General features: G+C 55.8%; 1 long non-coding RNA gene across 1 annotated transcript; it reads left to right on the top strand.

The window, feature by feature from the left end:
• Positions 1-389: 389 nt before the first annotated feature.
• LOC142072929 (uncharacterized) lies at positions 390-25025 on the top strand. The gene is made up of 2 exons (XR_012669540.1): positions 390-2012; positions 23681-25025. It is a non-coding gene; the product is annotated as an uncharacterized LOC142072929 (long non-coding RNA).
• The last annotated feature ends 361 nt before the right edge of the window (positions 25026-25386 follow it).

Below are 25386 nucleotides of genomic sequence, written 5' to 3'. Positions count from 1 at the left end.
AGAGAATGACCAGCACTCCTGCCTCGTTTTTCCATATCCGTGCCACGTTTCCAGAAGGAGTGACGGTTTTCCAGGGTCCAGTCTCCTCTGCGGTTCACACCAATGGCTTGTGTTGGCTCCTTGCTGCTTTATGTTCCTTTTGGGTGAGATCCTATCCTGGGCAGACCCAGGCACTATTCCTGCCCCCCTTCAGGCTGAAGCGTTCAGGAATGGGCTCGATACGAGTCCCACGGCCCAAGGACAGCACGCTTTGCACAGTGAGCAGCAGCCCTGGCTTGCCACCTGCCCAGCCACTCTCCTGGCGTGTTGTGATCCCTGCTTCCCAGCCTCGGCCTGATACACTGACCTCTCTCTACCCCTGCACTGCGTGAGGGCCAGACAGAAGGAGGAGCCGGTGGCTCTAAAGCCCCCCGCAGACAGCTGCAGTGAAAGGGTGGCCCTGTGCGAGGGGTTTGTCCCTGCACAAGGCAGCAGGGGCTCTGTGCGGAGGATGGAGGGGGTGACTCGCCTGGGAACAGCAGGCTGGAGAGGAAGCGGTTGATGGCCCATGTGCCTCTGCGTGATTACAGGGGTAGACGGTGCTCAGTGTGCATCATTCGCTTATAGTAAAGTAAACACGTCGCTTCCACAGCCCGCATTCGGCTCCCCCCCCCCGCCTGCCCCCACCATGGGTCAGGAAGGATCCTTCCAGCTCTTGGCTAATGCAGCTCTTTATTAGTGGGCTGGTTTCCCCTCTCAGTCGCGCCAGCCGCCTGTACCATGTCAATGTCACTCGCTTTCCCCGAGTCAACCTGAGATCCATTTCGTCCGCCAGCTCCAAGCCCACACAGCCCCTCGCAGGGGGAGACAAGGCGCACATTTGCTCAGCTTGGCTAGCCTGCTTGACGACTACCGCAGCAGAGCATGGGAAGAAGGAGCAACTCTCTTCCCAGGAGATCAGGCCAAGATGTTTGTTCCCTCTCCCAGGCTGGCTCACTCCCACAAACCGACACAACAGCTATGTGGCTCTGGCTGGGCGGGGAGGCGCCGGCATTTGGTTTCCTCTGTTCCACATATAAAGCCCATGGCACACACACACAACCAGCCTCCGGCTGCACAGACAACATTGAATTCCTAACCGTGTATCTCATTGACCAAGGGTGCTACCCTGGCAGGGCAGAGCCAAGGTCCAGCTAGCCCTGTGTCTGGGCTCTGAGACTGGCTACCACAAGGTGAAGGTGCTGGAGCCCCATAGGAGCAGCCATCGGATAATCTGCCCCCTACATTGCACTCATCCTGCTCTCTAATGGCTGGAGACTAGCATAGCCCTGAAGCAGGAAGCTGAATATCCTCGATTCCCTGCCAATAGCCCATCCCCTGGGACATCCAGGCCCCTCACTATGGGGCAATTTGGGCAGCAACTAGGGAAGAGCAAATGTGAGATCCTTGGAACCATGTCCCATCTTCTGCACTGACCCTAAAGCACAGGGTTCGGCACCCCTGAGGCAGGGTCTCCGGCCTGAGCTATGCAGGAGGTGGGGCTAGATGCTCAGGCTGCTCCCTTCTGGCCTGGAGTCTATGAATCCGTGCAATGTTTGGGGGCAGGCTTCCTCCCTTCACTGTGTGATTTCACACTCGTCTCCACTTCCAGGTTGTGGGTGGGACGGGGTCTAGCGTGCCTGGGCCTGCCCTTTGGGGGATTCACAGGACGCCTCCAGCAGGCAGCTCTGGGTGCAGCAGAGGCAGGAGTCCGTGCGAGCAGGACATCAGCCTCTCCAAGGGAACCGTGCTGGCCCCGCCGAGAAGGATGCTGTTTCCCCAAGCCAGGCTCTGCAGCCAGATGTGCAAAGCCTTGCGTGGCTGCTGAGGGAGCTGAAGAGCTCAGCCCGGATTCCCAGACTGGAAGGCCAGAGGGAGCACTGTGCTCATCCAGTCGGAGCCTTCCCCCAGGAACCTCCTGCCCAGCTCGGGATCCCCCGGTCGAACTAGAGACCTCCAGATGCCAGTGGAGGGACACGTCACCACAGCCCTGGGTAAGCTGCTCCAATGGCTTGTTCCCCTCCCTGAACCTTATTTCCAGTTTGTATTGATCGATCTTCACCTCCCCGCCGCGGGCTCTTGGCCTGCCTTTGTCAATGATCGTGGTTCTTGATTTGTATCTTGTAGCTCCCTGCGAGCCCCAGCCCTGGCCCAGGCCCCCGTGACACTAGGCGTTGCACAAACACAGAACAAAAAGACAGACCCCGTCCCAACGAGCTTCCAACCCAAGTATATGGTGAGAGAGAACAGACGGGTGCAGACAGACAGAGGACTGCAGGGAACCAGTGTGACCTCACGTGTTGGTTTTCTTCTCCCCGGCAGATACTCGCTGTTGTCACGGAGTCCCTGGGCGATGCTCTGGAACTGCTCCCCATGAAGTCAGTCAGGACTCTGGGGTAGTCGCCTTTCTGTGAGCAGCCTGTCTTCAGGACACACAGCTCACACAGCTTCCACCTTCCTGGGTCTGACCTCGGAGCATTCAGCATCCTCTGCCTCTCCGTGCGCTTCCCACAGCGAGTCCGCTCAGGCGGTGCTCCTGGGGAAGCCAGAGGGTCCTGCACCCCAACTTCGCAGTCAGACGTGACTCTCAGCCAGCCAGTAAAACAGAAGGTTTATTAGACTACAGGAACATGGTCTAAAACAGAGCTTGCAGGTGCAGAGAACGGGACCCCTCAGCTGGGTCCATTCTGGGGGGCAGTGAGCCAGACAACCACGTCTGCACTTCACTCCATGTCCCAGCCAGCCCCAAACTGAAAAACCCCTCCAGCCCCTCCTCCTCTGGGCTTTGTTCCTTTCCCGGGCCAGGTGGTCACCTGATTCCTTTGTTCTCCAACCCTTCAGCTCTCACCTTGCAGGGGGGAAGGGCCCAGGCCATCAGTTGCCAGGAAACAGGGTGTTGGCCATTCTCTGTGTCACGGAGTCCCCGGGCGATGCTCTGGAACTGCTCCCCATGAAGCCAGTCAGGACTCTGGGGCAGTCGCCTTTCTGTGAGCAGCCTGTCTTCAGGACACACAGCTCACACAGCTTCCACCTTCCTGGGTCTGACCTCGGAGAATTCAGCATCCTCTGCCCCTCCGTGCGCTTTCCCCCAGCGAGTCCGCTCAGGCGGGGCTCCTGGGGAAGCCAGAGGGTCCTGCACCCCAACTTCGCAGTCAGACGTGACTCTCAGCCAGCCAGTAACACAGAAGGTTTATTAGACGACAGGAACATGGTCTAAAACAGAGCTTGCAGGTGCAGAGAACGGGACCCCTCAGCTGGGTCCATTTTGGGGGGCAGTGAGCCAGACAACCACGTCTGCACTTCACTCCATGTCCCAGCCAGCCCCAAACTGAAACTCCCTCCAGCCCCTCCTCCTCTGGGCTTTGTTCCTTTCCCGGGCCAGGAGGTCACCTGATTCCTTTGTTCTCCAACCCTTCAGCTCTCACCTTGCAGGGGGGGAAGGGCCCAGGCCATCAGTTGCCAGGAAACAGGGTGTCGGCCATTCTCTGTGTCCAGACCCCTGCACACACCTGCCCTCTAGGGCTCTGCAATGATCATACACCCTTACTCCACCCCCCTAGATACTTAAGAACTGCCTAGGGGAAACTGAGGCACCCCCACACTATTCAGAGGAAACATTAAGAACAGTCCCACTTCGTCACACTCTGTGTCCAGACTCCTGCACACACATGCCCTCTAGGGCACTGCAATGATCATACACCCTTACCCCACCACCTAGATACTTAAGAACTGCCTAGGGGAAACTGAGGCACCCCCACACTATTCAGAGGAAACATTAAGAACAGTCCCACTTCGTCACACCTCACGTGTTGGTTTTCTTCTCCCCGGCAGATACTCGCTGAGGGAGAAGGTATCTGGCGCCCGGGGTTGTTCAATCTGGCATGCACAGCAGTTGCCTGACCCTTGTCCATTACTAGGGGCATAGGAAAGACGGCTGGTGATTAGGGAACTAGCCTAGAAGCCAGGTAACCTGGCTTGGAGTCCTGACTCTGCCACAGACTTTCTTTGTGACTTTGGGTAAGTCACTTAGCCATTTTGTGGCGTAGGTCTGCACCATGGCAGGACCTCTGCCTCCCAGGGGTACTGTCAGGACAAATGCATCAGAGAGCGTGTGGGCTCAGATACCATGGTAACAGGGAGCCATGGCTAGGCCACCAGCTAGAACAAGGCTGTTGCTGGGATTGCAGAACAGACCAAGAGGGATCACAGTGATCTCAGCACTCCAGAAACTGTTTCATCAAAACTTCTGCAATGATCTCCCCTGGGAAGGGAAGGTTGGTAGCAGGGGGGGCACATTGGTGAGCTCCCCCACAAAGCTTCAGCTAAGGGAAGCCAGTGCCCTGCTCCCCCACCCCATGCCCTGTAGGGGAGGTGTTAATATTGTCCATCAGTAGCGGCCAGCTGAGGGTCTAGTGCCCTTCTCCTGAGCTGGAAAAGCAGTGCTCCAACAGCTATGCACAGGATGGGCCGTGACTGCCAGTTCTCCAGGGCAGGACAAAGAGAGGGAGGCAGAATGCAACTACCTGAGCTGGAATTTGGCCAGGACACCAAGGTTAACCCCCCGGTGCCAGCCTGAGGCTCATCCTGAACTTACAACAAACATGAGAAGCCTGCTGTCCGTGGTGACTCTGTGGGTGCTGCCCCGAGCTCTCTGAATTCATCACACATCCGCTCCCGTTAGCCAGTAAGGGAGCCTTATTTTCCCCCACAACGCTCGTGTTCTTTCTGAGCAGCAAAGTTCTTGGGCTGGTTTTTTTCACCTGGCATGGCCAGCAGCTGCAGCGTGGGGCTGGGAAAAGGAAGGATAGAAGCGACTTTGGCCAATCCAAGTGGAAACGCATTGTGTTTCAACTGGCAGCTGCCTCCTCTCTGAGATGTAGTGTGGGGAGCCGTCTTGTCCCTGCCAAGAAGGCTGGTTTTCTGGAACATGGCTCTGAAAAAGCACATTATGTATCCAAGCTGAGATTCAAATCCCTGCCTCTCTCTCTGAACACATTTATGAGCCTTAAGACATTTCGTGCATCTTTGTTTATGGCAAAACCCCAGCCTGGCTGCGCCTTCCCTCTAACACTGCTACACAGCTCAGGGAAGGCTTCCGAACTGGAGTGTTTTGCACAAAGAATTGACTCAACTATTTCGTCTTTATTATTCTCCTTGTTAGTCGAACTGTTCCTGTGTGAGCGAGGGAGCTGGCCATGAGGGAGGCTGTTCAAACGGGCCAGGGAGCGAGCTCAGGAGACGACCGGACGGGAGGTGGGAAGGGTTTCGTCTCCCACCTCTGCTCCACCCGGCTGTGAGGACGCTGGGCACTGAGAGGGATGTTTTCCTCTCTGATAAAGCAGGTTTAGAAACTGCTCCTCCACTGCTTCTGCTTCCGGCGGGGAACAGAGACGCCAGCTCCTCGGGGTCTTGCTCCCATCCCCTGCCCCCTCACCCTCCCAGCTTCGGCTTCCAGGAAGGAGTTTCTCTTGCTTTCCCTTCCTGTGCAATGTAAGTGACTATTGTGCTGTGGGACAGGCAGCCTGCACGCCCACCCACCGGGCCAGTGCAGCGTGACCACCCCAGGCTTCCCTGGAGGGACCCCACCTCAGGCTAGAAAGGGAGCTCAGTCTTGGTGCCCCAGGCAGTGTCTGGCTCTTTGCTGAGCGCTCCAGCAAAGGGGCCAGTTATAGTGGCCATTGTCACACTAGAACTCTGCAGAGACCCCAGCTCGCTCCACCAGGCTCCCACAGGCAACTGGCCAACGCTGACTTTCCTTTGCTACCGGCCAAGGCTGGATTTAAGCCAGCACCTAGAGAAAAACACGTCCGTGGCCCATTGTCAGTGCCCCGAGCCAGCCAGTGTGACCTTCCCACCATCTCCAGCCTGTCCCAGGCTGACAGCAAAGTGAGCTCTCCCTGGACACGTCTATGCCAGCCGTTCAGCATTGACGGCCCAGCCATCTGTTCTGAAGGGTACGTCTGGATTCACGTTCTGCATGGCGAAGAGCTCTGGCATGGTGGCTTTTGCCTGCCAGCGTCACAGCCAGGGTATGGCACTGGCGGCCAAGATTTCTCCTTGGCTGACAACGGCCTTGCTGCTGCCACTTCGATGGCTTTGTGTTTCCTTGTGGGCCACTTTCTCCGCTGGCGCCAGTCAATGAAGCTCCATCTAGGTTATTGGCTGCAGCGGAGGGAAGGAATCGGCTGCCAGTCCAGCCCTGCGTAGCAGCCTCCACCCCAGTGACTGCAAAGTCCTGATTCTGAGCCCCAGCTCAGGCATGCATGGGCCTATTGCGCTGCATGGCGCAGACGGACAGCTGGATGGGAGGGAGGAGGGAAAGGAGTGCATGTGTCCCATTTAATTCTCATTAGACTGCAAATCTCAGTAAGGCAGGAGCAGCTGCAGTCCCGGGCGGCTGGGAGATCCTGGTCCTGTTCCCAAAGGGAAACCAAAGTCCCAGTCTCCCCCACTCTTGCTCCGAAGTGGGATTGGTCCCCTGCAGCAGAGGGAAGCCCCGAGAGCTGTTGTTAATGTATACAGCTGCGACAGCAGCCAGTAAAACACCTGGCAACCAGCTTGCAAGAAAGAGAACCTTCATTTTTGTATTAAACAACCAACCATCCTGATTTCCCCTTTTCCATCCAGAACCCAGAAATAATGCGATTCCCCCACGCTCCTGCTGCAACTGCAGCCCTCGTGGTCTCGCTTTGCCGCCTGCGGATTCACCAGAGCGTGATGCTACTTTCCATTAGCATTAGTATCCGTGGGACTGTTTGCACAGCAGCACTGATGCCTGGGGAAGGAGCATGGTTAGAATGTGAGTGCGGTGTTCCCCCCCATCCCCGGCCCTGTCCAGTGGATTTTGCATTCCAGACACGCTGTCCGAGCACTCCCTGGAGCTTGCCCAATGGGGGGAGGCGGGGGGAGATTTGCATTTTAAAGAACACAGCTCTAAATGTCACCCGGTTTGATCCCCTAAACTGGATAAATGGAATTGATCTGGATCACTGGAAAGGAAAAAATCATGGATAAACACCTGCCTGGGTGTGTTTAATCTGGGATCAGCCAGGATGTGAGTAAATATTCCAGTGACCTTCTGCCTGCTCCACCCTGAGCCATGTGGGGTGCAGAGGAAGAGGTGTCTGAGGCTTCAAACGTAAGGGATTAGGATTTTAATGAATTTCATGTTTGAAGATTTTGTTTACGCTATGAGACTGGAAGCTGTTGCTGTCCAAAGTGTAGGTGGATTCCTGCAGCCTGCAGAGGGATTAGTGCCTCGACAGCAGCTAGAAGGAGCTAAAATTGAAGAGATCAAAGTGCACTCTGGAGGAATCCCGTGTTATTAACGAGGCAAAGGGAGAGGAACTCTGAGGATCAAACACCGTAAAGGTCTCAACAGCTGGACCTGCCAGACCCCACAGGAGCACATGCAAAAGGGCTATTCACACTTGCAATTTGCCCAGAGGTGGGGTTCCATACACACACCTGGAATGCACACGTGCATGCTGAAAACACCTTTACCAACCTGGGCCGTGCTGTGTGTGTCTGTGGAGCCCAGTGAAACGAGTATCTAGTCCCATTGGGGCTGTGCGAAAATTACTCACCCTTGGCCAGTAATTCCCATACTGGCAGAATATTTTCGTCTGTTCATCCGTTGTCGGGTTTTTTCGTTTCTTTGTTTTTTGTTGGGTTTTGGTTTTTTTTGCGGCTTTTCCCACAAATTAACCCCGGGCTCTGCAGATGAAAACAGCTTCCATTACACCGGGACAAACGCTGGTTTGCTGTGAGCCGAGCAAAATTATGCAGTTGAGGATTTCCTCCCCCCCCCCCCCCCCAAAAAAAAATTCCCCCTTCAGTAGAATTTTACCAGAGGAATGGATTGAATTCTGACGAGTGCTCCCAGAACCCGCACACAGAAGTGAGAGAGTCTAAGCCCCTCTTTCCCTTTCCCCGCCCGTTCACACTACAGCAGTGACATCTTGCCTGTCAGCTGCATGGTAAGGACTACACGGGGCAGCACCACGACTGGGAAGTTTGCTAAGGAAGAGTCCTTACTTGTTAATAACTCCCGATTAGCTCATTTTCTTCCAGGGAATTTGAGGGAGTTTCACTTGATGGTAGAGCAGTTTCCTCCAGGGAGTGAGTGACCCCAATCCTATTTAATTGATGCCTTTTTGATATATCTACAGTGCAAGTGAGCTGTCTGAATCACCCCCTTTGTTCCTGCTGGAGGTGTGTGCCTTCAGGGAACTCATGCCCCCAGGCGGCCATCAGCCAAAGAGTTTCAGCTGTCACACCGATGAAGCTGGCAGCCTCAGCCCACACGAGTGGCAGATGACTTTGCTAGTCATGGGATGGAGTGAGGGCAGAGTTCCTGTGCAGGGACATACACACCCTGTCGCCTGCTCCAGTCAAACCCTCTTGTCTACAAATGGGTTTACCGTTGGTGTAAGCAAACCAGCATTTTCCTCTGGCCCTTAATAGAGCCCCCTTCAGGCTGCCAGGAGCTGATTCGATTGAATACGGGGGGGGGGGGGGGGGCACATTGAAGGCAAAAGGGAAGAGGAGTCTGTAAAGCATCGAGTGTGCAGCACGTTTACTGCGTCCCTGCCTTTCTGTACATGACAGAGCACCTCCCTCAGGGCTCTGTGCCCACACCCTGCACCGCCGCGTGGGGGTGCTCGCCCGTCCTTCTTCTCTTTCCTTTGTACAGGCCTCTCGACCAGCACAGGTATGGCGAGGGAGGCAAAGGGACCGAATGCCTTTGACAAGGTTCCCACAACACCAGGCCAGGCTCAGCCAGGCAGAGTTCACTGGGGCTGGCCCATTCAGAGGCACAGACTTGCTTTGTTTGCCACGGATCACTTACAGGCCCGTGCCAAGCACAGTAACATTGCCACACACGATTAATAATCATTTGCACCTGAGGAGCCAAATTTGCAAACTTGGCTTCCCCAGTCAGCAGCCCTAAATCTGCAGGGCGGGTCTGTTAAAGCAGGGAGTGCTTGCTGGCCCCTGTGGGCCGATCGGAGCTGAAGTGGGCGGTCTCAGCTTGGCATCCGAGATTGAAAGTTGGGCCCGCTGTCGAAGGCAGGAGTTTTACGAGCGTGAGAAACAATACTTGACAGTACAGCAGTACATCTGTGCAAGAGGAATGAGTTATAGTTGCCATGGAAATCTTAACTTTTGAGGCCCCAACTTCCAGAGTCTATAATTTACAGGCACGATTACCGGGAGGCCATGAAAAAACACGGGGACTGCCCGCGCACATAACGAGCTGGACACCCAACGGCCCATTTGCACGTGCAGTTGCCATGACCGCACACATGACCTAGGGCAGACTAGTCAGACAAGTACATTTTTGCATGCACAGTTCTGAAGATCTGGCCCCGTTTTTTGTGGTGTTGTTTTCTGAGCCTTAACGCTGCATGAATAACACTAATGTGTGTTATTCATGTGTTAATGGGGGAGAGAAAACCTTTTGTAGTGGTAAACACCCATTTTTTCATGCTTTGTGTGTATAAAAAGATCTTCTATACTTTCCACAGTATGCATCCGATGAAGTGAGCTGTAGCTCACGAAAGCTTGTGCTCCAATAAATTGGTTAGTCTCTAAGGTGCCACAAGTCCTCCTGTTCTTTTTGCGAATACAGACTAACACGGCTGCTACTCTGAAAGTAATGTGTGTGTGTTAACAGAGCTACAGCAAGACAGAGCTATAAGGACACATGCAAAAGCACACAAGTGCTCATTGCGCCATTAGGAACCCACATTTGCATGCACAAAGAGGTGTCCTGATTTGCTCCAGCATTCATGTCTTCCTGCTCTAAGGTGGGTTTTCTGGGAGCAAGATGCACACACGCACACATTTCACAGGTGCACCTGACCTCTGGCCAGGAGCATTGCTCCTCTCCAAGCATTGCATGGGCTGGGGCTGTCCCGTGAGCAGAGACACCCCCGCTTTGCAATCAGAGCACACTTCCTCCAATACAAAAGGGTTTGAAATCTTTTGGAGAGGGAATAATTCCCTCTTTTAATGCATGGAAGCCTCCAATACCAAATCTATACCAACACAATTAGCATTATTCATATTCCATATGCTCAGCTCTCTTGTTATGAATATTAATCTGCGTCTTGCTCCCAGACACTTTAGACAGTCTTGCTCAGCGAGGAGCGTTAATGGCAGGGATTGTCTGAACGCAGCATTACCACAGGCTGCTGGAACATCTGCCCCTCCTACTGCTCCCTGAAGACTTTGCACCGCAGCCTGGTTTCTTACACTGTGGCCCTAGAGAGGCCCTGCTCAGCCTGTGCTGAATTGAGGCAACACAATGCCCTACACACACCTCACAGGAGGCTCCCAATGGCCCTCACCCCCACACTGTAGTGGCAGCAGGTTTAAGAGTTACGAAGAATGAGGTTGACGACACCTCCTAGAGCTATTGTTTCAGGCTGTCTGCAGACTCAGGCAGGCATCAGGTACGGTCCGTTCATGTTTTCGAGTGTTTCTTTGGGCTTGTCTTTACATGCAGCCCAGCTGCACCACTGTAGTGAAGACACTATTACGCTGATGCGAGAGATTCCCCCACCTCCCCGAGAGGCAGTTGCCCTGTCAGCGGGAGAAGCTCTCCTGTCGGCACAGCACTGTCTACACCAGGGGTTAGGTCGGTTCAACTACGTCACTCATAGGGGGTGGACTTTTCACACCCCTGAGCAGTGTAGTCAGACCGCCACACGTTTGTAGTGTAGACCTGGCCTTCGCCTCCTGGAGGCCTCGCAGCGGAATAATTCATTGTTGTTTAATGAGAGCTGAGATGCGGATCCTGTCACGTGACTCCAGGATGCCCCTCTCCCTGGGGAGGGCAGTCAGAGAAGCCCCCCCCTCAGCAGATGCGTGCAGCAGCCTTCCTTCTCAAGCTGCCCCCAGATCAGCGGCTGAGCCAACCTGCCCCATCTCCTCTCTTGCAGGCCTGGCTGGGAAGCTGTGGTTTAATAGCACAATGGAGCGGGACGTGCTTTCTAGAACAATCGAGTGGCACCTGGTGATGCTGCAAAACGAGAACAAAGGGGGAAGAAGCCGGGGCAGCGTAATGCAGTGTGTTTGTCTGGCTGCCATTCGTTCACCGGAGCACGGTGCAGTTTATGGAGGCAGGGGAGGTGTTACTGGGAGCTGTGGAGAGAGGAGGCAGCTAAAGGGGACCTGACCCGATTCTGGGCTTGATTCTCCCTGTGGACAGAGCGGAGAGGGCAGGTTGAGGGAGCTGGTTGTGGGTCCCTGAGTCAGAGCCACCTGGGCACAGGGGCAGCCCTAGCTCGCACCCCGGGGCATGGCTCCTCACGGGCATTGCACCATAGCAGGGGTGATCTAACAGGCCCCTCACCATCCAGCCCACACCGCCGCCTGGGACACACCCTTCCTTCCCCTGCCATCGGGGTGGGAACATCCGGTGCAACCTTACCACTGACTATCTTTGCTTACACGTGGCCGAGCGGCTGTAGGAGTCAGCAGAATCCAGCCCACAATCCCTTTGCCTCATGCCCTAAAGGCACCCAGCGCCTCTCCAGCCGCCACTGAAAAATAGCTCCAGGAATATCAAGGGAGGAACATGGCCAAGTATTTTAGGCAGGGGGCCGGGGCTCTGCCTGATCCCTGGTGAGCAAGGGGTTAACCACAGTGGAGGGTCCGCCTGGCTTTCCACAGGGGAAGGGTATCAGAGTAGGGGCGAAGGGGAGAAGCCTTCGGGAGGGCAGGGGTCTGTGTCCAGGCTCACGGGCCGAGCCTTTCTCTGGCTTGTGTTATCGATTGGGATTTTGGGCTCACAGCGTGATCTGTTTAGGCACAGACCCTGCTAACGCTGCCCGCTGAGCCGGTCCGTCCCCTCATGGGCTCAGAGCTAGGCTTTCTTATTATTTAGAAGTGATGTTCGACTCCTGCCCAGTCGGGCTTGGGGCCCCATTGTGCTGGCTGTTGTACAAATTCAAATGAAGATGCAGTCCCTGCCCCAAAGAGCCTGCAACCTCAGCCCTCCGTCCTTCAAGCCGCTTTGCAAGGGCAAAGCCCTGCCCTGGCAATGACCAGTGCTCAGTGCAGGCCCAGGGGCTGCGTGCAAGGAGCAGCTTGCAGGTTTGGGGGCTAAGAAATAAAGTGACATACGAAGGGCGGGGGTGGGAGGATCCAGTCCAAGAGATACAAGTTGTACATACATTTATTTGCATTTTTAATATATGACTTGTGAGTAAAGCGTCAGCTCCCCCATCTGCTCCGCAGCCTAGCATCATTAGCTGGCTGGTGTCCTGTAAGCGTCTCAGCAGAGGTGGGTGTGGAGCGGAGGAAGAGAGGTGGGCGCCAACCCGTGCGGGGACGCTGGTCTCTGCGGCGTGGAAGAAGATGCCGGCACATTTTTAGTGGCATTTTAGTGGAGGTTTTGGGGGCGGATCACCACCTGGTGGACCCGGCAGGGATTGAACGGGAAGCGGGCTAGAGAGAGACTGGGGGCCTGCCAGAGTTTAGAGTCTCTCTGAGTCCAGTACAAAATGTGGTTTCATGCAGCATATCGTTGCTGTCATTGTTCAATAAAAGCTTTTCATGGGCCCCCAAGATCCCCTGCTTCCTTGGGCAGGCTACCAGCTTAGTACCATAGCTACAGGAAGGAGATCTCAGGAATGGGAGGTTTATAACTGCAGTGAAGACAGCAGGGTGCTTTCCTCAGAGTAACCTCTCTGCTGCAGTATTGGAAACCCCACGCCGCCTGCATCAGTGCAGGGGAAGAGAGCTGGGCGTATGGCAAAGGGACTGGACCGGGACTCAGACGAGCTGGGTTGGAGGTTGCCTTGGGCACTTCCCTCCCGCTCACTTTGCCTTCTTTTCCCGGCTGTACAAAGCAGGAGGCTACTCCCCAGCTTCACACCGGCCCGGCAGTCACTGACGGGGGGGAGGGTGGTGCTCAGCTCCGGCAGGGCCATAGGCCATGATGCTGGCTCGCCTAGCCTCTCTGCACACGGCACAGCTCGATTAGGTGCCCGGGTTCTTCCCCTAGCAGGCTCACAGGAAGACCCCCCCACTCCCGCAGGACTGGCTGGCACTGCCTCAGCAGCCCCCCTTTAACATCCCTGCGTGCCCAAAACGGGCTCAGACACAGAAAAGCAAACACCAAGAAAGTGTTTTCTTTCCTTCGAAATCTTGGCCGCCTGCCCTTTCTCACAGCGCATTCCCAGAACTCCCACACAGCCCTGGCTCGCGAGGGCAGCCCTGGCAGAGCAGTGAGGGGAAGAAAGGGAGGCCCAAAGAGCCCCTAGGTCTCTCCTGCCCCAGGCATTGATAATGTCCCTTATTGCAGTGGGTCTTGCTGGGCCCTGCTTAAAGGGCAGTTTCATTATTTTGTTTATCTTAGTTTTATTTTTTAGCTACCAAGAAAAGAGTTTGTAGTGAAGGCTGAAAAATGCACCCACCCCAGCCAGCCTGGAGCGCTGGTTTTAATTTTAACTGCGCTGCACATTAAACACCCCCGCCCCCATTAGCAGCTGGTCACCCTGCTGGGAAGGGGTTAAGTGGGTGCTGTTGACTCACTGTGATGGACCCCACACCCCCGGATTCAGAGAATCTGGGCACGTCTGTGCGGAGGAGGATCTAGGTCTGGGCTCTGAAATCCTTTGGGAGGAGCAGCCCTGCCAGGAAGGAAGAGCTGCAGGGCATTGCATGGTTTGTTGTTGTCCGGTTCTTTGCTAACAAAGCCAAACCCTTGGAAGAGGGAGTTTTGGTCCTGATATGGGGGGGATGAGAGGGCTTCAGTTTAGAGCAGATCGAGGAACCCGCCAGCTCCCACACCCACTGAGTCCCGTCCTGCCCCTTAGCGCTGGTGACAAGCAGAGACTCCCCCTTCCTGCTTTCGCTCACTCTCCAACCCCCAGAAGGACCCCAGACACACTTCACACTCTGTGCACTTCGTTCTGGGGGAGACTGAACGGCTTTATTGATCGGAATGATTTCCTGCCTGTGCTCTGATCTCCTTCGTGGCTGGGGGGTGCTAGCCGTCTCCTCCCGGAGTGCTGCTCTGGACACTAGAGACAGAACTCATTGCTGATCACACCTGGACAGTCCCCAGGCTTGCAGAGTAAATGCTGCGTGTCTCAGAGGAGAGCATGGCGTGTCTGCGCTGTGTATTCAGCCAGGAGCCCTGGACGTCGGGGGCACCTTCTCTGCCCCGGCACAGAGTTTACTGTCCTGAGGGCTGAAAGACTTTAGTCTAAGTAAAGTCTTCAAGCTCGATCTAGGGGTATCTGGGTGAAATTAATAGCCTGTGATATCCATGGGGTCAGACCAGGTGATCATTCTAACCTCCCTTCCGGCCTTTACCTCTAGTCAACTATGAACACAATGTACACAACTGTGCATGTGATCAGCGTGTGTGTGTTCACTCTAGTAGATATCTCCGGCTGCATGTCAGACAAACCAGACCTGAACATGAGCTCCCAACACAACACAGCACAACGGCCAAAAGGGCTAATGCGATCCCTGGATGTATGAAGAGGGGAAATCTCCAACAGGAGCAGAGCGGTTCTCTTACCTCTGTCTGTGGCACGGGTGTGACCGCTGCGGGATGTCAAGTCAAGAAGGATGGTGCTAAATTGGAGAGGCTTCAGAGAAGAGCCACGAGAATGATTAAAGGATTGGCCAACATGCCTTACAGTGAGAGACTCATGGAGCTCCATCTATGTAGCTTAACAAAGAGAAGGCTCAAGGGTGACTTGATCAGTCTCTATGTGGGGAACAACTGTTGATCGTGGGCTCTTCAGTCTAGCAGACAAAGGTCTAACACCATCCAGTAGCTGGAAGTTGAAGTTAGATAAATTCAGACTGAAAATAAGGCTGCCCCAGGGTCGCTGGTGGAATCTCCAACACTGGCAGTTTTTGAATCAAGTTTGGATATTGTTCTAGGACACCTGCTCTCGATCCACCAGGAATTCATTCAGGGCAGTCCTGTGGCCTGTGCTTTGCGGGAGGTCCCGCCTAGAGGCTCACCAGGGCCTTCTGGCCTTAGAAGCTATAAATCTGTAGGTATGATTGTAAACCTTAAACAATAGTCCTCTGCGCATGTGTGTGTCCCAGATTTTCCTTCATTGGTCTAGTGTCTAGGGATACGAGTCAGGAAATCTGGGTGTTGCCCTCCCATCCAGTGTTTGTCTTGTCTACACAGGCAATAAGCGGTTTGGTGCCGGGACTGTCTCTCACTGTGTTGGGACCGTGTCCGGCACAAAGGGCTCTCTGGACACTACGGCTAAGAACCAGGTATGGAATGGATCAAGCAGGAAGAGGCTGTTTTCGGCGTGTCCTAGAAACGGGACGCTAAGCTGCTCCAGGCAATGAGCGTTCCAGAACTGTGTGGAATTATCACCATCATCAGAAATAAAGCTGTACAAATAGCAGGGGAATAATGTTCTGACTCAATTTTTGGATTATTTCTTTAAAGGACAAAATATTCCAGAGAATAATCCCCTGGCAGCGTTCAGTTCTGGAGCCCAGACTCCCTCTAACTCCCAAGGGGTCAATGGGAATTGTGCCGGCTGACACCAGGACTGAGTCTGGCCCTGAGGGGACCTTCCTGCCCAAGCCAGCTCCAGGGCTGGGACGCTGCCCCGAGGACACAGAGCTGCCGGCCTTGGCTGGGGGTGCCTGTGTGTCCGTCTGCACGGCAGTGACTGCAGCATGTGGAGATGTACCCGAGCTAGCCTTGGCCTAGCTAGGCAGAGTATCTATAGCAGGGAGCTGGGGGGGCACGGTGGCCACATGAGCTACCCCCACCCTGCTAGACTCTGGGTATTTATTTGCGCAGTGGCCACTCGGCGGCTGCCTTGTTACCAGCTACTGTCACACCTCCCCACTGCAGTGTGGATAAACCTTTGTCTCCTCGGGGGTCCGAGAGCTGAAGAGAGCCCTCAGCCTGTCCTCAGGAAAACAGGCAACCCAGGAATGGGAGGGTGTGACGGGGCTGCGATTTCCCCCCGGGCATCAGGACCCGGAGAGGAGAGAACTGGTCGCCCCCAGCCCACCGCACACCGTCTGTGGCCAGCTGGGGCCGGAGAGGCTGCTCTTTGTCGGCACTGCAGCCTGGTGCTCTAAGTCACTCTCCACTTCTCCTTCCCTGTTCCAGCCATGTCGGGTTTCTTCATTACTTAGCCAAGCTGTAAATTGTCTCGTTTGGAGCACACAATTTATTCCTAATGTGCATTGTAACACCCAGATTTTGTTTTCAGGTGTGTAATTAATTTTTTAACACGATTACTCTCCTAGGAAACCAACGATAAACAGGGTTTGGGCTCGTTGGGAAAACATCATCAGTGCAGGCAAAACTCAGGCAACAAATGAGTCAGCTGAGTTGGGGGGCGACTGAAAGGCTCGGAGGTTCTCTGCTCTCTGTGTCTCCTTCCCCGCTCCAGAGCCTTGTCATTCACACACTCAACAGAGGGATGTGGGACTGTCTGGCCCAGCAGGACAGCAATGGGTTATGGAGACTCCACCTTCTGTTTGCCTGTTGAAACCCAGCCCTTTGCTAGCAGCTTGGTGGCCTAGATGAAGTAAGTTTGCTGGTAGGTTTTGTCTAGTCCTTCAGGGACGCGTGTCTGCCTCCCTGTTGGTAAATCTGAGCCGATGAGCCCAGGAGCCAATGGGAAATCCACTCCCACGCTGCACTGGCCTTTCCCAGTCAGCACTGAGCCACATTGGCAGGGGCAGCATCACCATGAACCACTTCAAAGCTCCCCTCCACGGGGCCAAGCCCATTCCAGCCCGGCTCAGAGCCCAGCGGAGATCTGCCCTCTCCAGGCTAGGAAGGGAGCCGTTCTCAGCCCTGGCTTGGGAGGACCCAGCACTGACAACAGGGCAGGTCCTCAGCGTGGAGCAGGCTAGTTCTGCTCCGCGCACTAGCTCGTCTGCACAGAGACGACTTCGGTTTCCAGGCCTGTGCGTCCAGCACCCAGATTCAGCCTGTGAATGACTCATCAGCGATAACTGGAGGGGGCAGCTTTGCCGTCCCAGCGAGGGCTTTTCCGGGGTCAGCCTGAGACACGGTTCTGGGCGGGGGGGACGATGCAGTTTAACACCAGCGGCCCGGCGCATGCTGGTGTCTTGTCTCACCCAGTCCGCGGGCAGGAAACTCTCCGCAGAGTCAGTGCCCTGCACAGCCCAGGGACCGCACTTCGGATTAGTAACTAAATCCCCTCCCTTCCCTTTCATCCATTACAGGGGATTGGGGGGGATTATCAGGGATTCATCAGCTCCAGGCTGAGTGGCCGTGTTCGTGGCTGCACACTCTCCTGCTGGACGGAGAAGGCTGCTTCTCTGAGGCGGCACGGGACAGACGATGAGCCGCGGGAGCGCCGTGGCTGGACCAGGGCTAAGGAAGCAGAGTGCGACGCTTTGCTGCCCACACGACTCCCCGAAGGCCTTCACACGCCCCCCTACATGGGGCCCGTGGGTGTGCCGCTTCCTTCCGAGGGGAAGCAGCCCCTTGCGCCTCGGCCCAGCACCCTGCGGCAGGCACGCAGGAAGAGATGGACCATTCCCCTCTGGATACGAGCCCCAGCGGAGGCTTGGAAATATCATTGTCATTCCGACTGGCACGTCCCAGCCGCATGCCGGTGGCAGCCGTGTCGCTGCGACCGGACGTGAGTCGTCTGTATCACATCACCGTGTGGCGGAAGCCTGGCCATCCAGCACCCGGCCAACCTGTAGGCCGCTTGCACGATGAGACGGGCCATCGTCTAGTGGGAGCAGATAGAACCGGGCTCTGGGAGCCACTGACTTGCTGTGTGACCTCAGGGGAGTTTATTTTGCCACTCTGTGCCCCGGTTTAACCACCTAATACCTGCCCCTTCAGGGGGGGCTTTACTTAATCCCCATTTGAGAAGGGCTTTCAGTCCCTGGAAGGAAGGAGAAGCAGCAGATAACAGGGAGGTATTTCTGGCTGGAAGATGGTTTTACTTCCCCTTCCCCAGAGGGTTCCCCAGTGCAGCTGCCCCGAATGGGCACGTCCCAGTAAGACGGGCAGCATCAGCAAAGGGCTCAGGGGCACTGACTGATTCACAGCTTCCTTCTCAAAGCGGCTCCCAGGCGGGTGGGCGCGATCCAGGCCAGCCGGGTTTTCAGAGCGTGTCCCGAGGCAAAACGAGGCGGCTGCTTTGTAAGTCTCAGGGGAAGGGGAACCGGAACCTTCGTGATGGGTCCAACTTCACCCTCAGCGCCAAAGCACTGGCCCCAGCCCACACGCCTGCGGCTTTCACCCTCCAAAGCCAGGCCCATGTGCTGCAGCGTAGGCTCAGCTGGAGCTATGGGGGTGCACTCAGGTGCAGGCCAGTGCACGTAACCAGGAGGGTCGGAGCGGGTGTCTGGGCAGAGGCCTAGGAGTTCCTGGGTTCTGGGCCCAGTGCTGACACCTGCTCCCTTGGGTTAGGAGCTACCATTGAATCTGCCTCAGCGTCCTCCTTTGTGCAATTGACGCACTACTAGTGCCCTGACCTGTGTCCCCAGGGGAGTCGTGCAGACTACTTCGGAAATGCATGGAGCTTCAAAGCCCCCGATTTTAATTCCAAAAGGGACCACTCTACACTGACCGCGACAGCCCCTGCCAGAGGATTCGTCCCCGTGAGCCCAGCATGGAGCTCATGACCTGCTCTCTCCGGGCTACTTCTTTCCTGCGCACCCCCGGCTCCAGCCTGCCTTCCCTCACATTCCTCACCAGAGCCCGCCGGTAGTTTCCTAGCTCGATGCCTCTGCTGAGACCTGGCCCTGGGAGCTCGGGTCACTTGTGACCCCCTGGCAGTTGGGAGCTGCAGGTGGTGAAACAAAGGTCTTTACTTTGGGAGGGTTGTTTTTGAAGTGCCCCTGCAAATAAGTGTTTCAATCCAGCCCCTCTTGAATTGCCATATTAGTCTCAGGTGCTCTGAGCCGCTGTCGTGTTACAGATTCAGTCTGCAGGGAGAAAAGGAGGACTTGTGGCACCTTAGAGACTAACCAATTTATTTGAGCATAAGCTTTCATGAGCTACAGCTCACTTCATCGGATGCATACTGGGGAAAGTATAGAAGATCTTTTTATATACACACAAAGCATGAAAAAATACCTCCTCCCACCCCGGCGTTAGTCAGACTTAACATCTTCCTGGCTGCAGGGATTTGATTAGCGCCCGGAATGAGCTGATGATGGCCGGGCAGAGCTGTCAGCACCAGAGTAAATATTTTGTTTCTCTCTCGACAATGCCCTGCCCTGAGCTTCCCTCCCGCAGCCCGGGCCTCCTGCTCCCAGGGGAGAGGTTGCTGCCAATGTCTGTCTCCAGGGAACTCCTGACCTCTGAGCCGAGGGGATGGAGCCCTGCGGCTGGGAGAGGAACGGCCCAGCTGTAAAAAGAAAAGGAGGACTTGTGGCACCTTAGAGACTAACCAATTTATTTGAGCATGAGCTTTCGTGAGCTACAGCTCACTTCATCGGATGCATATCACTTTAGATAAGCTATTACCAGCAGGAGAGTGGGGTGGGAGGAAGTATTGTTTCCTGGTCTCTGTGTATATAATGTCTTCTGCAGTTTCCACAGCATGCATCCGATGAAGTGAGCTGTAGCTCACGAAAGCTCATGCTCAAATAAATTGGTTAGTCTCTAAGGTGCCACAAGTCCTCCTTTTCTTTTTGCGAATACAGACTAACACGGCTGTTACTCTGAACCCAGCTGTAAAGGCCTCGTTCCTTAGGCTGCGCATCCCTTTCTCCTTTGCCGCCCCGGGGTACCCTGGCCATAGCAGCGCTATGGTGCTCAAGGAATTTCAGCACCTTTCTTCCCCTTCCCTTAATGGGCACCTACAGCAGGGACCCCCCAGGAGCTCCATGCCCCGCGTGCTGCGGGAGGGTGCCGCCCAGCCCAGAGGACGTGTCTGCATTTCGCATGGGCTCCCCATTAGCCATCACACTTGCAAAATGTGGGCTGGCGTTTCCAAAGGAGCTAGCACTGACATGTACTAGGAGTTTGGTTCCGAAATCCCCCCGGCCCCTTTGAGACTCCAGCCATGGTAGCTAAGAGAGAGACACCGGCCCCTGTCAGCAGAAGAGGGGGGCCAAGGGGCATGGGCCCCACATGAAAGGCACTGAGGAATTCTCAGAAGAGATGAACATGGGCAGTAATCTCCAGACAGCACGACGCGCCTCTGCCCAGAATCTGTCCCCTGCACACACCGGGCTCCCCACACACTGGGGCTGGGGAAGCCAGCAGACTCTTTCTAGATAGTAAAGAGACGGAGAAATGTATCGCTGACGAGCCAGAGACGGGATGGGATTTTGCTGGTGGTTTTCCAGGTGAAAGGAGGTGAAAATCACTTCCATTAGCTGGGCAGAGATGGGCCGGAGAATCTGCCACGAGAGAGCTTCATGGCTCTGCGGCCTGACCCACCAGCCCTCCCTGCCCAGCTCCAAAGAGCCGTGAGTCACATCCACAGGGGAGAAGTCGGGGCGGGGGGGAATGCTGACTGGGAGTCACGCTCTGCCCCCTTCTGAAGGGACAGGTCTCTGGAGGACAGGGCATGAGCACCAGGATGTAACCCCCGCCCCCCCGTTTGCTGGGTGTTCTGACCCATCCCGGATCATAGCCATCCCTGGTGAGACTGGGAGCCGCAGACTCCCTGCAGTGGCCAGGTCCCAGCGGTGCTCCAGGAACCCACCAGCTGAGTAACGTTACCAAGGCGAGCTCCAAGAAGCAGCTGGGTGGCCCCTCCCGGCACAGGAGGGCAGTGACCATTTCCCCAAGGGGGTAGAGAAAAGCCGCGGGAGCTCCCGGGGGAAGTCGCCCCAGCGGAGAGACACCATTCGGCTACTGGGAACCGATTGGATGATTTTGCTTTTGGGGAGCGCAGGACGAGGTACCCTCGGTACTGGCGCAGGTATCAGGAATGTGGTGGTGCCCAGAGTCCCTGGCCAGGATCAGGTGCTGTACAAATACAGTGGCCAGTTTGACGGCCTTTACCTACACTGCGTGGAAGGTTCCTCCCCGCACCGTCCCATTGAAATCTGGGGGGCTCCTCGTGGAGTGAGACACTGCTCAGCAACAGGAAAGGTGGCAGAATCAGGCCCATCACAGGTCCCTGCAAATGTCTGTGTCCAGGCATGACCCCAGGGGAAGGGTGAAGTTACTGAGGTGCTCCAGGCTTCGGCCCGAAGGAGACAAGCGAGGGGAGCTGGCGGTGGGGCGGGAGTCACTCCATCCCTTGGGCGCTGGCCAAGCCTTCTTCCTGGGAGCTGGAACTGAGCCAGGAGACCTAAGCAACCAGGAGCCATGAGCAACAGCAAGTCATGAACCGGCACCTCAGAGGCCTGCAGAGGAGGCTTCCTCGGGGCAACGCAAACCCGACGTGGGGAACAAGGCGAGGGGCTTGATCGTGCTTCAGAAGGAACATCGGGGTTCCCGGTGGCTGCCGTGCTCCAAACAAGCATTAACTCCAAACAAGCCAAGGGACGCAGGGGCATGAACGCCCCACGGTGCTTCCCAGGCAACACCAGGGCCCATCATCTCCCAGCACCCTGGGTCAGTCCACCTGCCTGCAGCGTCTCAGCCTGCTGCTCCCCGACCATAGCGACTGCCATTCTCTGAGCGTGCTGAGCGGCAAAGCCTCACGGTCAGCTGCAGCCAGGCTTCCCAGAGCTCAGCACCCAGGACCAGGGTCCCAGCGCACGGTGTGAAGCAGGCTAGAGCTGCTGCAGGTGAGTGCTGAAGAATCCTGGAGCTTTGCATATTGTCCATTTCATGCCTGGCAAGTCGGATGTTTATTATCTCCACTCACATAACGTTGCAGAGAGTATCTGCTGGGCAGGGGTCAGGATCCTGGCCCAAAGAAGCCAGAAAGCCCGTGGATCCAGCCCTCCATGGAGGAACCCTGAGGTGTCATATAGCCGCTGTAGCTGCACGTACACCACCTCCCTCCTACTGTAAGGTGTGTGGTCAAGGCAGCTGGATGTCCCAGCCATCGCCCACGGCCGGACTGGCGGTTAGGGATTTGGGGTAGATGGTGCAGCATAGAGCAGCCCCAAGGCTGCTCCGCTTTGTACCTGGGACCAGCCCAGCAGTCAGCCAGTTGCAAGATTGGGGGTGATATAAAGGCGGTTAAACCCCACTTGTGTCCCCAGCACCACTACACACACATACGCACCACACACACACGCACACCCACGCCCTGCAGCTGGCCATTATGTGCCATCAATAATACAGGGCCTGGTGAATTCCGCCCCAGGCGATGCAGGGTATGCGACACCAATGAGAGCACCGCTGACATAGCTACTGAGAGCACACTGAGGCCTTGCTACTGAAATCAGCCTCCCACTCCTGGCAGCCTCCCAGCAGACTTCTTTGTCCCCTCAGCTCATGCACCCTTCATGGCTTTCAAATCCACCCTTGGCATTTGTTCCAGTCTTGCCAGGCCCCCAAGCCCATCTGCACATCTGCTCAGCCTCAGCCACCTCCGCTCCCCAGCCTGGTGATAGACAGAGCACACTGCAGGCAATTACAGGTTGGAGACAGGATGTCACATTGCAGATCCTTTAGTGGCTGCTTTGCCTGGGGTTTTTTAAAGGGCTGGTGCATCCCCAAAGGGCAGGTGCGATGGAAGAAGCCGAGTCTCGGCTCCCAGCCCTGTACCTCATGCTGTCAAACTTCAAGGAAAGGGATGTTCCTGATCGGCTTCAGGGTCAAAATGTAGGTTTGGTTCAAAAGACTCAAATCCGGTTTTCAGTCTGACTGAAGCCAGGGAGAAGCCGCTGGGACAGGCTGGTAAAGCCCAGGGGAGTCTGCTCCCGGGGTGTTGGCTGGTTTTGTAGCTGTTTAACTCTCCCCAGCAGCGCTGGGAACCCTCACACCAAGGCACTGAGCCCAGAGGGGAAATGAACCAGAGACAGAGAAGGAAACTGACCAGCCTGCTCTCACTGGAAGTACACAGCCAGCCTCAAGAGCCAGCATGGTTTGTACCCTGCCTTCCGCTGTGATGATCTAATGTGTGATTAGTGATGAAGAAAAATTAAAGGGGCCCCGACTTCTCCCCTCCGCTGCCAGGTGTGGACAGGAGCAGCATCTCAAAAGCAGGGTTGGAAGGCTCTTGAATGGGCACCAAGTGGGAGGGAGGTGCCATGGGGTTATGGTGCTAGGCCAGGCTGCCAGCGATCCAGGTTCTGTTCCCTGCTCTGCCACAGACTTGCTGGGGGATCTCGGGCAAGTCACTTAGTCTCCCCTCTGGCTCAGATCCCTGAGCTGGCCAACTCGCTCCGCTCCCAGGTGGTGGGGAGGGTATGAGACTGAATCCCTAACTGCTGGGAAGATGGTCATTGTATATGGGAGATGTGTCTGGGTAGATACTATAGGCAGCCTGCCTCAGGACCCAGGGAAGCTCCTTCATTCAACCCCTGGCTAGTGGGGAAACATGCTCGCATATGAAACTGGCAACGTTTCCACCTGAGGTTAAATGCGCCCTGCTGTCCATTCCCTATCGGGGGGCAGAGGCACTGAGACGGCTTTGCTGCTGATGCTTCGCAAGCCCAGCCCTGTCTGATCCCGCACGCAAGAACCTCCCTGACGGACCGGGGGGCAGTAGCGGGGCTGGGCCAGCAGCTGGAGTCACTTCCCCAGGGTGAGATTTGTAATGATCATCCTTGAATCCACCAGGCACCTCCCGTCAGCATCTGCCGTAGGAGTCTCCCAAGGATGCGCCTCGAACCAACCCACCAGACTGGCTCAAGGCCCCTCGGCTTTTCAGCCCAACTGAAAAGGAGCCGCACAAGCTCTGTCTCCGGCAGCAGGAGGCATCCCACAGTACCGGGGCTCAGCTAGAAGCACCATCCCTTCTGCTTCCTCCCTGGGGGATCTGAGCCCCAAGGGGTCCGGTTTGCAGGCAGCTGTTCCTGCTCCGCTTGGTGTCTTTGTGACATTCTGGGCTTGCCCCATCCAGGCTTCCCACTCAGGACGGGCAAACGCTGCCCCTCATGGGCCAGCCAGACGTCCCCGGGTCAGACTGCAGGAGCTCCGACATTAGCTGAGGATCTGGCCCCTAGTCTAGCAGGAAGCTGCTAGGTTGATTACACATGGTGAGTGAGCCATTGCCAGGCAGAGGGAGAAGTGTCTCTTTCCCCCTCCTGCTCTGAGTAAACCTGCCTTCTCCGCCAGCACCAGCTGCTCCCTGGGGTGGGGATAAGAGCAGTGTGTCATTAACGGCAGAGCCTGCCTGAACCCACAGTGCAGAGCCAGCCTTTGAAGGCTTCCTCTGGCAGCTCCTCTGACCAGAGAAACGAGTTCCCTCCCCGGGCAGCATGCCCCCTTCCATTGCCCCAGCGCCTGGGGGCCCTGGAGCAGAATAAATTGCCCCGGGTGTAGGGAGCTGCCCTGCTCTTTGAAGCACTGGAGGTAGAGGGCGCTGCTGAGCACTCTCCACTCCCACCCTGCCCTCTCATAGGGCCCACTGCTCAAGTCCTGGGAGCTGTCGCATCGTTTTGTGATTGATCAGACTCGTGACAAACACGGTGACCTTACTGGTTCTTTTCTGAGACAGGGTGGAGTCTTAGGCCACCTTCTCTCTGGACAGTGAATCAGGGCCTTCCGGTGGGTGATCACAGTGGATTGGTCATAACAACGGCAGGACTCAATAACAATAATAGCAGCTAATGACACTTTGCCCTGCTCATGTATCTGAGATCCCCAAAGCACTTTGCAAACATCCATTAACTCAGCCTCACAAACACACCTGTGGCGTAAGTAAATACTCTTAGTCCGCTTTGCAGCTGGGAAAACAGACGCACTGAGCGGTGGAGTGACCTGCCTGAGGCTACCCAATGGATCAGCGGGCAAGCCAGGAACAGAACCCAGGAGTCCTGACTGCCAGCCCCCTCCTGGAGCTACTGGGCTCTCCCTTCCATCCCGGACAGCGCCGCTTGCACTGTGGATCCCTGTGCTGTACTGGCCAAGAACTCACCTGCCTGTCTCACCAAAGCCACAAATTAAAAACATGAAAATCAAAGCCCTGATTTCTTTGATTTGCTTTTTTTTCCTCCAGAAAAGTTAAACTCCACAGGTACCGACCGCAGTGCGGGGTGCTAGGCTGTTGAGAATAAATGAGAGGCCGTAGACTGTCCCTTGGAATTTCCTTATTCGCCAGGTGAGGCAGCCGAACTGCAAGGGGCGTGATAGCAAGGCAGGGAGCATGGCTAATGCTGCAGGGCCGGTGGAGGTTTTGGCTCAAAGCGGGATAGGTTAATGTGAGCTGGCAGAGGAAGGATTGCAATAAAGAGGAGAGCAGGCTGGGTCTGTAGGGCGCAGACGAGGTCTGAGCACAGCAAAGGGCAAATAAGTGAGAACCACTTTGGTGTTACCCATGTGGG

This window comes from Caretta caretta, chromosome 8 (genome assembly GCF_965140235.1).
Source record: "Caretta caretta isolate rCarCar2 chromosome 8, rCarCar1.hap1, whole genome shotgun sequence".
Lineage (NCBI taxonomy): Eukaryota > Metazoa > Chordata > Testudines > Cheloniidae > Caretta > Caretta caretta.
This window is presented reverse-complemented; position numbering and strand designations above follow the sequence as displayed.